This window comes from Euprymna scolopes, chromosome 13, assembly GCF_053919585.1.
Source record: "Euprymna scolopes isolate OS-2025 chromosome 13, ASM5391958v1, whole genome shotgun sequence".
Lineage (NCBI taxonomy): Eukaryota > Metazoa > Mollusca > Cephalopoda > Sepiida > Sepiolidae > Euprymna > Euprymna scolopes.
In genome coordinates this window covers 56,128,418-56,142,509 of record NC_136494.1, presented here as the reverse complement: position 1 = coordinate 56,142,509, position 14,092 = coordinate 56,128,418, and the positions used below count along the sequence as shown (strand labels likewise).

Genomic DNA, 14,092 nt, shown 5'->3' with positions numbered 1-14,092 from the left:
GTGAGAAAAAATGTTTTTCTAGCGATACTGGCAGTAGCGAGGATGGTCATATGGATCACACGCCTCAAGCGAGTCCGCGAAGGGATATCTGTTCCGGATCGGGATCTGATCATCTACTTTAAACATCTGCTTAAAGTAAAGATCAGATGTGATTGGAAGAGGTTGCCTCGAGTGGCCTTTGACAAGAGGTGGGTGCATGACGCTAGCTTGTGCATCCGACGAGACGCCAAGTTTGAATTCGTGTTACCACCATAAACATGGCACATGCGGTACTGGGTCCCATGGAGCCCATCCGGCTAGGTTAGACAAATAAATAGTAAAGTGACACTTGACTGGTGGTACAAATGAGATCCTGTCTCCCGATTGTTTGGTTTTTGACACTAGAGAACCTTCCGAAGCTACCCTACCACTACTCCCCTATCTTTTTGTTTTACCACCCCCTGGTCAACCCCTACTCGAAGGTCGCCGCCTACCCCCCCCCCCCATCTTCCCCTTTTTTGTTTTTGCCAATTATTTATTTTCCTCCCTACACCCGATAAGAATTCTTCCCAATCCCCACTAGGGATCTTCCTGCTTGTTTTCGGTGCCCCGGAAAACAGTAGGTGATCTAACTTTCTAGATTAGCTCAGGGAGGGACCTTACTAACAATGCATTAGGCAATTTATTATTTTTTTGTATATGTTTTCTAGATTCTTTACTCCCCAATACGAACTGTTTCTCTTCCAAATTCAAGAACCTTTTATTTTCCAATGAATTGAACTTTTTTCACACGCACACACATTTAATAAAAAATAATTTTACACACACACACACACACACACACACATACAGAAATGATATATATATATATATATATATATATATATATATATATATATATATCCTTATTTGCAAACACGCTGTGGTTTTCATTACTTAGTTTAGAGTCCACAGACTGAATGAGGTATTGTGGTAAATGTTGCCAGTCAAGAGTAAAGTCGCCAAAGACTCCATTTTCACTTCAGTAACAAAGACCCTGCAATACCTCCCCCTCCCAGATCTTATAGGGCCTTGTGCCTAAATTTGTTCTCTGAACTTGAATTTTACTTTTAATTTATTTTAATTTTACATTGAATTATTTTGACTGTAATTTTCATTTTAACGAAATAAATTATATATGAAGAACAAAGTGTAGTATCTGTTCCGGCAGATACTGCAAGCAAAGACCATATATGGGGTTGCAGCCACATATAAGACCTTGGTCAATGTAGGGGAAAGCCTTCATACCAATTGCCACTATCCAGCTCCCCTACTCCCCAGGGTGTTGGTCCCCATTTCCCCTTCACTCCTCGCATTAAAAATCGGCCTTGTGCCTAATTTGCTCAGTGGGGGAGCAAATAAATACTCTTTTCTTGGCCTTTTGGCCAAGATCAATGTGTAGTATCTGTTCCGGCAGATACTGCGAGCAAAGACCATATGTGGGGGCAACCCCACATATAAAACGTTGGTCAATGTAGGTGCAACCCTTCATACCAATTATCACTGTCCAGCTGTCCTACTCCCCGGGGAGCTGGTCCCCTTTTCCCCTTCACTCCTCACATTAAAAATCGGCCTTGATCGGTGGAGGAGCAAATTAATACCCTTAGCTTTGTAAGCTTTTCTTGGTCTTTTGGCCAAGATCAAAGTATAGTATCTGTTCCGGCAGATACTGCAAGCAAATACTATATGCGGGGGCAACCCCACATATAAGACCTTGGTCAATGTAGGGGCAACCCTTCATAACAATTGTCACTATCCAGTTCCCATTTCCCATCTATCGGGAGCTGGTCATCTTTCCCCCCTCCCCTCTCTCTCCACATTAAAAAACGGCCTTGTACCTAATTTGCTCAGTGGGGAAGCAAATAAATACCAACCCCACATATAAGACCTTGGTCAATGTAGGGGCAGCTCTTCATACCAATTGCCACTATCCAGCTCCCCTACTCCCCGGGGAGTTGGTCCCCATATCCCCCTCACTCTTTGCATTAAAAATCATTTCTCCTTCACTTCTCACATTAAAAATCGGTATTGTGCCTAATTGGTTCCGTGGGGGAGCAAATAAATACCCTTTTGGCCAGGATCAAAGTGTAGTATCTGTTCCGGCAGATACTGCAAGCAAAGACCATATGTGGGGGCAAAGCTACATATAAGACCTTGGTCAATGTAGGGGCAAGCCTTCATACCAATTGTCACTATTCAGTTCCCTTACTCCCCGGGGAGTTGGTCTCCATATCCCCTTCACTCCTTACATTAAAAATCGGCCTTGTACCTAATTTGCTCGGTGGGGGAACAAATAAATACCATTTTCTTGGCCTTTTGGCCAAGATCAAAGTGTAGTATCTGGTTTTACTACAAGCTGACATTATTGTGATATAAAATGGGGGTTCCGTTTTCTGTATTAATTTAATGTAAAATGATCAGCCAATTCACAACAAGTCAGTCTCAAAGCCATTCATGTCATTCTCCAGATCATACAAATTGTTTTTGAAGGATTCCAGTTATTTTTAAGCATTCAAGTCATTCTTAAGGTCATTAAATTCATCCTTAAGTTCATTAAAGTCATTCTAAGTCATTTACTTTTTATTTATTTAAGTCATTTCATCCCATTTTTCGGTCATTTTAGTTTATCTTTAAGAATTTCATGTCAATCCTACATTCACTTATTCATTTATTACACGAGACCACGCGACTAATGGCCATTGGCCTTGTTATTAAAGAGAGAGATTATTTTTGATGAGATTTTTTCGATTTTCGATACTTATCGGGTGAATTTATGTACAAAACGTATTTTAGAATACTACCAGGCATATAACTTACCTTTGTGTGAAATTTGTAAAAGATACGCTCATCAGTTTCGGAACCTATGAGAAAAGAACTCATGCACACGAAGTGATTTTTATATGATAGTAGAGATAGAGATTTAGTAACTGAAATAAAACATAAAATACTATTTTATATGTGATATAACTCGCCATAATATCTGTCACAAGTCTGGTTGATATACTGAATAACCCTCGGACATTTTAAATGCAACAGTTCGACTCCAAAATTTTCAAAGCAATAAGAAAACATTGCTATGCGGAAAATCGTCCGAAAATATAACCTCCATAGTAGATTATTTGCGCTCAGAACAGTGTTATTTATTTTGAGTTAATCTCTCATTTATGGTCTTAAGTTTAAAATGTTGTAACATGTTCAAAATCAGCATAAAACAATGTAGTTCATATGTACTTGCCTCACTACAAAGGCATAGTTCAAGGCAAGATCGGTATTTTATATGTGACCCACTTCCTAAAAAAGTAGTACTCTGAGTTAAGACAAAAATAAAAAAATATATTCAGTCTGGAATAGATTTCTATCAATGACTGAGGACAAACAGATGAAATGTAGTACCAGATCAGATTCTACCCTTTGAATTATTTATTTTTTACTTCGTAAAAATAATTACATTGCAAAACAAAAAGGCACAGGGCCATCAAAAGTATAGAGAAAATAGGGTTCGTTGATTATCCTTGCTTCTAAATAATAAAATTGTCTGCTTTACTTTTAGTTAGATCATCTTAGTTACCAGAAAATTGAATTTACTCCAGGAATCATCCTACCTTAAACTATGCCTTAATTTGTTTGAAATTTCAAACCTTTTTCCCATAAATATATTAATCTACAACTCCATTTGCAGATGTTATACTTTGTTTCCAGACAAAAGCCAACAATATTCCACTCAACACAATGAACACGGTGGTATCAGAATTAGTTGATGTCACACAAAATGGCAGCAAATAGTCTGAGATGTGGTGTAAGCCGAGGCATAGAGTAACATCGAAACCTCAAAGGGAATTTTGAGTAGCTTTATTTTCATTAAAATTCTACTAAAATAACTAATAGTCGTTATTAGCGAAAATTTAGATGCTAAGAAAACGCAAAGAGATCTGCAATATCGATCAAGCGGATTGGAGATTGCCAGAAAAATGGAGAGAATTGTTGTCACTCAGACACCTGATTTTACCATCCGTTTTTGTTATTGAATAATTTATTTCTATTTTTCATCTTTATATATTACCATTAAACGTTTTAAATTAAAGCTTGGGGAAATCTTCTATTTTAATTATTGGAATGTTGTATGTTTTTATATAAAGTTAAAGCACATGTGTAGTTTTAGATAATTGTTTGTATTTACCCGTAAACTAATTAACAGGCCGTTATAATTCTGACACCAAACTTGGTACAAGAACAATTAACAGATGAAATGCCACGAAATTAGAAGTAATACTTCTAAAAATAAAGAATAACGATACATAAATAAAAGCCTATCAGCTTTCGCGCATCTTTACTAAGTCAATCACTAATTATAATCCATATACATCTAATAGATGTGATAAAAATCCATTGGCAGATTGAATTATTAGGTTGCCAAGAATGAGTATTTGTAGCGCATATTTTCATTGTACAGTACAGATTATTTGTAGCGTATATTTTCATTGTACAGTACAGAGTATTTGTAGCGTATATTTTCAATGAAGAGTAGTGTTTGGAAAGTTTAATGTATTACCTAACTAGCAAGGTTACCCGGCGTTTCCGGGCTATAAATGTAACATATTTCTATTAAAACGTTTATTTTTTTATCCCCCGTTTTCTTCAGGCGTCTACCCACCCTCTTTCCTAACCATCTAACATACCCCTCGTTCTGGACGTGCACATACAAACAAGAAACTTTCCTTGTGTAGATTTCTCGAATAATTAGTTTCCATAAATAACTTAACTCCTTGAAAAAATCGGTCACGTTCATTGAGTTAGTTGCTGAAAGAAAGGCCACTCTTAGCGAAATCTGGGTTAGAGAATGTATATTTATGTCTAAATTTTAGATATTATTCATCCAGAACAACACTTATCAGGAAAATACCAACTTTGTGAGTATGTGTTTTGTTGTTTTTTGAGTTTTAGCCAAATATGCATACATACATGCATACATACATACATATATACATACATGCATACATACATACATACATACATACATACACATGCAAATGCCGTTTATATAATAGATAAAAAAGAAGCTTTAAGGCTTTCACCAACTTTCCAAACAAGAAAGTTTATAGACATTTTGTTTTATGACAACCGCTTGTGTACGGAGTATTGTTATCAAATCCGGGCGGGTGCATCAACTATTAAACCCGTTTTCTTAGAAATAATGCTAATAAAAATTTCTAACCTAATTTGTCACGGCATTGGCTGTGAAGCTCCGATTCTCCCCTCGTTGTATTTCACTGTGTTTTTTTTTTATGTACATCTCATGTTTGTTCGCTTTTAAGAATAAGGCGAACGAATATCGTGCTGCCCAATAACCAATTCCCCAATAACGTACTGAACTTTGTGTCTTTAAACGACATTGCACTCGACTAGAATCCTACTCGAATCCTACTTATTCATAGCGGATGTTCCTAAATGTTGGAATTTTTACAATTTAATAGTTTTGTTTTGTCAAATAGGAAAGTTTGATAAGCATAAGTGAGTCAACGACGCCATCTGTTTTAACACAAGAGAAACAATAAACAACTATGCTTTTGAATTTTGTGATGGCGATTAATTTGGATTATTTGGATTATTCGGACTACTATTCTTATTCGGCCGATGTAATCCCCGACCTTCTTCAGGTGTGTCGTGTCGATCTCAGGAATCTTTCTGTCAAATACTGGAATTACCTAAGACCTTTACATGGTCATGGCCGATGGAAGAGATTAAATTAAAGGGTCTGTTCAAAATTCCGTGCGGATTCCATAGTACGACATAAATATTTACTAGTTTAACATAAAGATTTCTGAGTACTACAAAAGTATTCCTGAGTTGGAAAAGATACACCAACAAAAGGTTGGAGGTTACATCGACTGGAACGTTGTCCGAATAACACTTAAAGTGAAAACAGTAGTCCGAATAATTTAAATAATCCGTATAAAAAACAGCAACAACAACAACAACAAAAAACTTACATTTAACGCACGCTAATTCTCATGGAACGGCAAAATTAGATTTAGAAAATTTGGAGAAGTTCAAAGAAAGAGAAAAGAAGAAGAAGTAGAGATGGAAATTTGAAAGCGACGAAAGTCAATATAAAAACATTCACCTTCAACAGAAAATTTGACACAGCTGGAAACGAGAAAATATAGAAACCTTTGACGAGATCTCAATATTTTGTTCCCCCTATAAAAAAGGCTTCACACGAAGGCATTGTAAGCAGAAACGAAAAACCATATATAAAGATCAAATACTTGACATGTTGAGGCTTCATGCTATGGGGATTAGAACATGTTTAAACATGACGTGTCTTTTTTGTGCGCAAAACTTCATCCATTATATTAATACTTGTTGCCTCTTATCTACATTCACGTTTTAGGAGGGGTAAAATTAATTCCCCAAACAGAAGAACTTTACTGTATTTGTCTCACTTTACAAATATTAAAATCAAAATATAATGATACTGAGATTTATGTCTCGAATCCTTGTTTTAATAATGAACAAAAATCATTACTTTTGATTCTAGAGAATGTCTAAAATTGATGGTTGTAGAGTTCAAGGAAGGAATTAAAATTCAGGGAATCTGGTTTAACTGATGTCTAATAGCTATGAATTAATTTAATGCGAAATGGAAATATTTGATTTTGAAGAGAAGGAGGGGCTTGTGGCTATATTATGTCAGAAACTGAGATTTGGAAGATATTTCATGTCGATTGCATATTGTTAAAATTTCATACAAATTGGAAAGTATGTTCACAAATATAAGAGAATCTTCAAATAAAACCCTTTTCTTAGAAATTAAACGTGACGATGTTTTAAAATCACGACTCTATACTAACATATATAAAATCTGGACAAATTAAAATATCATATTTAAGCGTATATTACGACAAGGCAAAGCCAAGCGCCTCTCCTCCGTTAGTATATATATATATATATATATATATATATATATATATATATATATATATATATATATATATATATAGTGGAGATGGTAATTAATAAAAACTGAAGAAAGCGCTCAATACTGTTGTAGAGCAAATATGCGTTTTATTTTTTATTACAGTAAAAATAAAACGCATATATATATATATATATATATATATTCCACACATTGTACTGTTTCGCTATTTACAGTTCATGTGTGCGTGTACGTGTGTGCATGTGTGTGTGTGTGCGTGCGCGCACGCGCGTGTGTGTGATAGGTGTTACTTTTTTCCATTCATCCTTTTTTTACGTTCTTGGATTTTCATGTGTCTATTTAAGGTTGTACTGATTCTTTCTAATTGTAAAGAAAATTTAAATTCGAATTTTAAGTTTAATAAACATTTATGTCTACGAATTTTTTACTAACTAGCACCAATTTCTAGGAGAAACCCATGCATAAACGCCAAAGACAAAAAACGCAAATGAAACTAAATATTTTAACACTCAATGAAATTTAGACATTTGAATATAAAATGGATAGCGTTTATAAAACCACCAGTCTGATCTAATTAATCTAATTTCTTGTCTTCAAAATTCACTACAAATACATACATAGACTAACCACTGCTTGAATTCACCATGCCAATGAAATTTTAATGAATCAAAATATGTCTTCATTATGCATACATAAGGTGAGAAGTTAATAATATTTTTACTTAAAAACGATTATTTCTATGCGTATTATCTCCCTTTGATCTCGTGCCCTAATCACTTGTTCAAATCTCCCCAACCAGCAAACAGAATAATGGATCATTTCCCAAATGACTATATTCTGCGCTGCTCAAACTCCACCCATTTGCATCCCATCCGTCACAAATACAGGCATTACTCTTTTGTTGCTGCCTACTTCTCTTCCTCCTGTTCTTTCTCTTCTTCCTCCTCATTATAATTATATTCTTCCTCCCGGCCTCCTCCTCTCTCCCAGTCCAGTAAATCATTTCCATGAAAATTATTTTATCTATTCTTTTCACAGCGTTTCTCCTTTCACACCAGCAACCTGATGTTGCCCCGATATAAAAATATACTGACACACTTTGCTTACACGTATGCAGTTCTCGTGTTTAATATGATATTAGAGTAATTACGCAATGAATTGAATTGTGTAGCTGCTGTACTCATAAAAAAATAATCAACAAATTTGAAATCATAAAATAAAATATTTTCTATTTGATATGAGAATAACGACTCAACAACCAAAAAGCAATTTCAAATTTCGAAACAGTTTCTTTAAAGGAATATTTTATTTGTTATAGAGAAAGTTAAAGATTATTTTTTTACCTTATTTTTTGTAGAATCGAATAATTTATTATTTTTATCGCAGCCTTCGTATCGGATTGTTTAAAAACCAAACAATCCGCTTGAATACGAACTACGATGAATGCTTTGTTTCATCCGAAAGAAATCACCTTAAAAAATTGTGCTTAATCTGGTAACCTGTGGTTGTTGTAAATAGAATAGAATAAACCTAGGACCGACGATATCATTGTGAAATCTCCTTAAAACAAAATCAATATCACCATTGGAAAATGAATTTGTTTTTCGTATATTATTTAATCAAGAATTGCTTCTGCGTGGACCATTAACACAGACGGTCTAAATACCCCTACCTAAAGGACATGGTCTAACATTTGGGTAGGAGCTGTGACCATTTTCAATTGCTTTCATCTTACATTAATTTAAAATTAAAAAAAAAAAAACTTTAGCTTGGTAGAGGAGCTATCGACTGAATGAATAGTAGCTGATAGAGATGTTAGAACAGATCTAAAAATTAGATGAGTGATGAGTGTGAGAGTAAAAACTACTACTGAATAGGAGATCACTGGAAAATTATTTTTATTGTATAGAATTTGAAATGTTAAAGTGCATATGAGCGCGTGGGAAATATCAGCAGCAACGAAGAATGGCTTGCGAAGAGATTACCAGCAGTAGCCGAAAAACACGCATATGCAAATTAGGAAATGCGCGCTAGAAGAAAAAGGAACAAAGAAGGAGAAAAAATGCACCACACGGTCAGAGAAAACCAAATGCGTGTCGAAGGAAATGGACATGTAATGTCGAGGACGACAATGGGTCGGTTGTGGTCGGAATGCGATCGGAAGAAGGAGACATCCTTTTAGGTTAGATGACCTCTGTTAGCGAGAGCCTTTTTTAGTAGTGTCGAGACGGGAAAGTAATGGTAATAAAAAGGTTTTGTTAAAAAAGAAAAGAAATGCCGACCTGGAATTTTTTATTTGTTTTCTTTTGTTTGTAACTGCAGAAATATGTTGTTGTTTTTTTTAGATGAGAATAGTTAAATTGGTTTTTCAAATTACTATTCTCATCTTGGTCATTATTTTAACCAATCGAAATTATCGATTTACAATGTTCAACATAAGTATTTCCAAGTTCAAGAAATGCAAGAAAGTCGAAGGGTACATCGGATGAAACATTGCCAAGATGGGAATAGTAGTTGAAATAGTATATTTCATATTTCTTATCGGTTGGACCTTATTTCAGCTCCTTGTCATGTATTTAATGTCGAAAACTATTGTTGGACTAATAGATACTGTTTCCGAATATGGAATCGACTACATTAAATATAGATCATCATGAGTCTATTGTCGTGATTTACAGACTGATACTGTTTGTAAATGTATCAATCTGTCAGTCCCTTTTCGGTGCAGTTAATCGTATATAAGGAAGCGTTTACTTATTGAACAACTTAGAAATGGTTGGTATGCCGTTAAACGGACAAAAGGTTTCTTTGTTATTATTTTAGTTCGGAAATTCGCAGCAATGTTGCGTTAACCAGGCCAGATCGAACGTCATCTTTACTTATTTTTTAGAGATACCTCCGCTCCTGCTGATGGTGAGTCAATATCCACTTCCATTCATTCCTTTGTTTTCCCTGTCCCGCGTATGTAAAAACCCATACCTTTTTTACAGCCTCCATTGCATTGAACGTTTTTTCTCGTCCTTCTCTTAATCATTGACCGTTTTTTTCTCGTCCTTCTCTTAATCATCGGATTTTATTGAACCTATTTTATTTTGTTAGCTGAACCCCTACCCTGAAACGGGGTAATAATGTCCACCCAATCAAACTAGTTTCAAGTTACCAGTCATCATCAATGGCGTCTTAATCAAATCTTTCAGATTTGTGCTTTGATTTGCCTTTTCCATCATTTTTTATTTGACTTAGTCTTCTTGAATTTGTTAAAAACTCAGCATGTTTTACCTTACTTTATCGGTCTTCTGTGGCATTTTACCAAATTTTGACTATGTAAATAAACCCTGCTTTGAAGTGTCGTTTGGATAGTTTTCATTCTCTAGCTAAAATTTTTCTCTTCCTTTTCTCTTTATCTTTTGTTCACTTTCTGTCTTTCTTTCTTTTTTCCATTTGCTATTTAAGCATATTTACTTTTTAAATGGATACTTTTATCTTTTTTTCTAATTTGCGATTAGTCGTCTTTCATTCTCTCTTTCCTTAACCCCTGTTAGTATTCAATCGCCAATGGATAAACGCAGTTCGGCTCACTATCCCTGTTTTAGCAACGTAATCAGCACTGACAGTCTCTATAGACCAACTTGCTATTTGCTGACTCTAAGCAACTTATTAAATATACATTTAAAAGATTATACAAACTAATTTCGAGTGTAAAAGCTTTCAAATTTGGTTTGTATAATCTTTAAACAATTTTTTTTAATTCATAAAGCAAAACAATATTGAGAGGAAAACTACTCACAAACACCACATACACAGCTCTCGAATTCTCTTTAGCACCTGTTGAATTGAATCATATTTTATGACATTTTTATGTTAATACATACAGCAGCGTCGTTACTGTTTCCACAAAAATAAAACAAGTTCTTGAATTCCGTTTAAGTGCAAAAGCTATCGATATTGTTTTTCTGTGTTTTTTTTATTTTTCTGTTTTTTCCTTGAAAATATTAATTTGCTTTTTGTGCATGATTATGTATGTATATCTTGCGCCCCCTTCACCGAATCTTCTTAGTCATCAATAGTTGGCCCCTGGCCATCGAACTAACCTGCTCCCTATGAATCATGGACATCCCAACCCTATATTCCCTTTTGTTTGCACTCCTTCCCTCATCTTCACCCTACCGCATCCGTGCTTTCCATTAAAACGATTCCCCCTACCATGCCAGTATAGCCTTCACAAATTTGTGTATCCTTCGCCTCTATGGAACCATTTTGTATGACTCTGCGGGATCGTTCAATTTCATTTCGTACACTAATTCCATTTGACTTCTTTTTTATTTTGCGTGTTTCCTTATCTTCTTTCTCATTCTTGCACCTGACAAATACCTGCTCGGTTTTCCTATTTCCTTTTTTCTAATAAAATTTCACACTTGCTTTTTCCGATACAATCTCCTTTCGGCCTTTTTTCCTAGTTCTTAATTAATTATGAACCGTTTAAAAGTATATATACACATACATACATAATACATACATACATAAATGCATATATATATATATATTATTCAGAAAAGTATTATAGTTATTTTTTAATTCTAGTGTGCAGTTATTTTTCTTACAGATTTTATTACATTCACGATTATATATATATTATATCGTTTATATGAGATTTGTTTTATATATTTTATACATAGTCTATAGTTATTTAGATTATAGTTGTTTTTATAGTGCATTTCTAGCATATGGTATACGTTCGATTTTATCTTATATTACATTTGACTCAATACATGACATTATTTTAATACATCATACATAAAAACATCTATTAAGACATTCATGCCGAACGAACAAAAATAATATTAGTAAGTGCATTTTTACGATATATTCAATGGATTTTTAGCAATTTACGACTTCCTTCTCTTTGATGAGAAGTGAATGTTTTTACTTTGAAATGATCAAATATAAGGGTTTTAATTATTCTAATGAACATAAAGGTAAGAAATATATGTTCAAAGCATAAAATGATTTTGTTTGGTTTTATATATGTATTCTGTATATATATATATATATATATATATATATATATATATATAGTAATGTGATTGATAATTTAAAAATCAAATTATAATTAAATTAAAAATCCGTTTCATAAGAAGGAACAACAACAAACTCAATTATTTGTACGATCGTTTCGGAAAACGGTGTTTTTATTGTGGTAGACATGTAAAAGACACCATAAATAAACCTAGCATTAAAGTAAGGTAGATGTATCTGGAAAAAATTAAAATAAAGGTATGGATTTAAACTTGATAAGAAAATTAATATGGATTAGACATAGAAATAAATAGAGTAAAATATAAATTTGGTTTAAATACTACATTATACATACATACACAAATATATACATGCATATATATGAAAAATAGACGCATATATACATATACATAGATATACAGATATATATATAAAAAATATAGGTACAAATATTTACCTTTTAATTTTTCGCCTTTTGAAATCAGGAACTATGGTTAAAGTACTCATATAGATGTTTGCTATGGCTTTTCAGCTTATGAAGTGATAAATTTTAAGAAGAACGCCCGTGCAATAAATTATTTCCGTTAGCATACTTTTGATTTAAAGACGCCACGGTTTATAATTCGAAAGAAAGTTTAGGTTAATGTCTTTTACATTTAATAAAAACCCTTTACATTTGATAAAAACCCTTCACAATATTTGCTGACGAGGAAACCTTGTTTATTAAAAAACTATATGTAATAATTATTGTCCGTAACTTGATGTCTACCACAATAAAAACACCGTTTTCCGAAACGATCGTACAAATAATTGATTTTGTTGTTGCACCTTATTATGAAACGGATTTTTAATTTAATTATAATTTGATTTTTAAATTATCAATCACATTACTAAATATTAAATTAGCCCAAGGATATTTACCTATCGAGCTTATTATATATCTAAATTACAACGAACACTTTTTCTTTCCTGTATTGTAATTAAACTAGTAATTTCACTATTACATTAAAATACACTCTGCTCTGTAGACTATTGTTCTAATCTCCTTTAAATTATATATATATATATATATATATATATATTCTGTATATCTCCTTTCTCTCTGTCTAACTGTCTGTGTTTCTCTCCCCTCTCTGTCTGTCTGTCTGTCTGTCTCCCTCCCTCCATCTCTCTCCCTCATTCTCTCTCTCTCTCTCTCTCTCTCTCTCTATATATATATATATATATATATATATATATATATATATATATATATATACGTATATATACGTATATATACGAAGGGGTTTTCAAAAGTAATACCTCCTATATGTAATTCAGTTGAAATAGATCAGAGGAGATGCAAATTGTATTGTTATGATGAGGTTACTTATGCATTAATGACCTAAAATTTAATCTATCTGTTGAAGATATTGACGCTATGTATACTATGTAGAAAAATAAATTCTGGGCACAGAAAGTCGGTCGTTTAATATCACCAGTTCCGTCTTCATAGATCTTCAATTTTTCAGTCTAAAAATAGGAGGCTTTCTTTTAAAAAGAAAATACAACTTTGTTATATATGGGTCGCAGAATTGCATTCGGCTACAAAAGATGTAGCTAATTTGTATATACTTTTAACCATTCATTGTAATTGACTCCCTATTAGCTTTTCGGTTTTCACATGGGATGATCATCTTAGTAAACTATTACGTGTACTTATATTCATACAAGTATTCTACAGGATTTATACTTGCAAAATATTTGCGTAAAGAGGTTATAGTAAACGAAAACCTCTTTCTATATATACTTATAAATGCGTATATATATTTGTTTTAAAAATTTTACCTACCAAACTCCTCCGTCAGTTTTTGTATACAGACATGAAACTTCATATATAGGTATTTGAACTCATGTTGAACTTTATGTTTGGGTTTTAGCCAGAGAAAATCGGCGTAAAAGTGTAAAAAAAAAAGGTACCATTTTCCAGGTGAAGGTCGAACGACGGCATTATGAATATGCATGTCTAACGTAATAGCTGGTTTATGTTTTAACTTTTAGCCTTAAAGTTAACATGTCTTCATAGATTAGGCATTAACGTCAAAGAAAAATGTAAATCGAAAGATAATTTTTTTTGGTTTC

General features: G+C 33.4%; 1 pseudogene; it reads left to right on the top strand.

The window, feature by feature from the left end:
* The first annotated feature begins 1,383 nt into the window (after positions 1–1,383).
* LOC145292635 (U2 spliceosomal RNA) lies at positions 1,384–1,508 on the top strand (annotated as a pseudogene).
* Positions 1,509–14,092: the final 12,584 nt, after the last annotated feature.